This window comes from Kryptolebias marmoratus, linkage group LG5 (assembly GCF_001649575.2).
Source record: "Kryptolebias marmoratus isolate JLee-2015 linkage group LG5, ASM164957v2, whole genome shotgun sequence".
Classification (NCBI taxonomy): domain Eukaryota; kingdom Metazoa; phylum Chordata; class Actinopteri; order Cyprinodontiformes; family Rivulidae; genus Kryptolebias; species Kryptolebias marmoratus.
The window spans coordinates 22,942,290-22,945,348 of record NC_051434.1 but is presented as its reverse complement, the minus strand read 5'-3'; positions in this window follow the sequence as shown (position 1 = coordinate 22,945,348).

Below are 3,059 nucleotides of genomic sequence, written 5' to 3'. Positions count from 1 at the left end.
ATCCATCCTTCCATCCATCCACCCGTCCATCCGTCCTTCCATCCATCCATCCATCCATCCATCCATCCATCCATCCATCCATCCATCCATCCATCCATCCATCCACATGGATTTTAAATCCTTGATGATGAAAGAGGACCACACTAAACAGGGAAACAGGGCCTCTCTGCTTAGTGCTGTGTTAGCTGGGAGAGCAGGCCCCTGGGCATGTTGATTCTTAGTGACACAAACTGGCTCTTGGAAAAGAATCCACAGCTAAATAATTTGTTGTCAGTTATCAAAAAGCATTTTGATTAAAAAAAAGACTCAGTTAGTATTAGAAAAACTTTGTATGAGAAATATTTTGTGCAGTCAAGACAAACACCAGCAGCCCAGAGTTAATCAACACGAGCTGATTAAGAAAATAAGTTCATTTCAAAAGATCTAATTATCCCAAAAGTGCCAGCAGAGCTAAAATTTAAAACAGTAGCAGAGATTAAAAGGCTGTCTCATTAGCAGAGATATGATTTAATGTTACCAGTAGAACGTTGCAAGTTCTTGTATTAAATATTTACTGTTTTAGCCTCAGAGGTTTTCTTGAGACCACTGCAGTTATTACAGGTGTTAATTTAAACAAACAAACCCAACATTAGTCAGTTTTGATGGATTAATTGGCTTTTACGAAGAAAATGTTAAATTATTTGTGAAAGTGCTGCAGGGCGAGTCCAAGCCTTTGTTAACGTGATGACACCACACAGTTAGACTAAAGACCAAGGATCTGCTGTTTAATGTCCCCATTTATACAGAACACAAAGGGTTATTTACAACTGCTAAATAAATAATGACAACAAATAATATCTCTGTATTTTGTTTGATTTGTTTATCTTTACCTACATTTAGGACTCATGAGTGGTATTTAGTCAGAAATACTGAAAGGTTCACAAAGATTTTATCTCCAAATCCAAAAGAAATAATGTTGTTGTTTTTTTTTAATCAAACTTGAACAAGTCTACAGAACATTAACCTTCAACATTAGATATACAAATAATTAAACATAACAATTAAAATAGCCTTAGTGTCCGGGATACAAATCAAAAACAGCACATACTGCAGGGAGTGTGTTCTTATTGGCCTCTCAGAGGATTTTACCATAAAGTCTTATGTAAATACTCTATAGGCAGATGTTATTTCAACATTTTCAACCAAAAATAATTCCTCTGTCCATCACCACAGCGTGTTTCCTGCCACAGTTGTTTATGCAACACATAACTGTGAATATCTGTCATGTAATTAAAAAGCACAGCTGCTCTCTGAAATGAGGCAGCCACCTGTTAGTGAGGCCCAGGTACAATTGTTAAAGGGTGAAATCATGTTTTTACTTTTTGCATGTTTAATTCTTTTTATGTTTTATTTGTATTGTGTTGCTTGTTTTACTGTCATTTTAACTGCTTATATTTGTGTTTCCCCCAACAATTAAGCTGTATGAGAAAACCCTTGTAACAGCTGATGGATGCAGACAATGAATTGGATGTTAAGTTGGGATTTTTGGACACAATACTTAAGAGGAAGTGACACCCACTGTTGCACTGTTGGAAGTCTCCTCTCCCTCCGGGGATGGGCCAGGAGGCAGCAGATGAGCAGAAACCATGATGGTGGAGGAACAATGGCAGCAGCAGACTGAAAGAGCAGAGGATCAGGAGGTGCCCCCTGCCATGTGAGTACTAAGAGCCCAGTACAGGAACCCTCAACAATTACTGCTGGGCTCTTTTTTTCAGGAGAAGAACCTCAAAGGACTGTGGACCTGTCAGCAAGCTCAACCGAGGACTATGAAAACTGCAAATCTGATTTTTTATTTATTTGGGATTTTACCAAAACCTTTTAAGAGGTTTTTAGAGCAATTATCTTATGTTTTTAGACTTAGTTTTTATTTAGGTGATCACTTTTTAAAAGTTTTTAATAAAAGCCTTTTCTTTGGCTGATAAGCCATGTATTGTCTTGGTTACTACATACCTTCTCACCCAATTCACAAAAAGTACCACTTTTTCTGTGTCACACAATCTCATTTATAAACACACCCGGAAGGAATGGTCCAATTTGAATGTAACAAGATCCATATGCAGACCAGTGATGGGTATGTAAATGGTTTGATTTGCAAGGAGCTGCCAAGTCCAGACTTGAGGACATAAGTGGTGACATTACAAGTGGAGCAATAGTTTATCAGGTAGCTGGTGGAGCATCCAACCATCAGTCAAAACAGTGGGTGAAGGTCAGCAGACACAGAGGATGCCTTGCAGACACATTGTACAGCATTACCAGAACTTGATGGAGTTTGGAAATTGTGAAGGCTCTGCTTGTCAAGAGAGGCCTCCCTGAGGGAGCATCATTGTATTATGGCCAAGGATTACAGAACACAGTCACGGATCAGTTGACTGATTTTATACAGGAAGTTTAAGCTCCTAACCAAAATCAGTATAATTGGGCAATAAATTCAAGTGCTATTAAAAGTACGTATATTTGCTCCTTACAGATGTCTTGTTTTTGCTTATTTGTCACACTTATACATTTCAGATCATCAAACAAATTTGAATATCAAAGAAAGATAACCTGAATAAATAAACTGTAATTTTTAATGATGATTTCATTTAGTAAGGGAAAAAGTCATTTGTACCCTTGTTAAATCATGATTTCACTGTAATTTGTTTTGAAGTACAATTCAGTTTCACCAGTCACAGCCAGGCCTGATCACTACCAGACCTGTTGAACAAAGACATCATTGAAAATGAGCCATTGTCCACAAAGGGGAACACATAGAGCAGTGGTGAACCTTCCCTGGAGCAGCATCTGAGCAAAACTTCTCCAAGAGTTCATCAGCTACTCATCCAGGAGGTCCCAAAAGAGGCCAGAACAACATCTAAATCCCTGTAGTTAAGGTCAGAGTTGATGATTTAACAGTAAAAACGAGACAAAGAGCAAAAATGGCCTCCATGGGGAAATTCCCCGATCAAACAAAACACAAAGACCAAGCTCACATCTGTCAAAAAATATCTTATGATTTAAGACTTTTGGGACAATATTTTGTG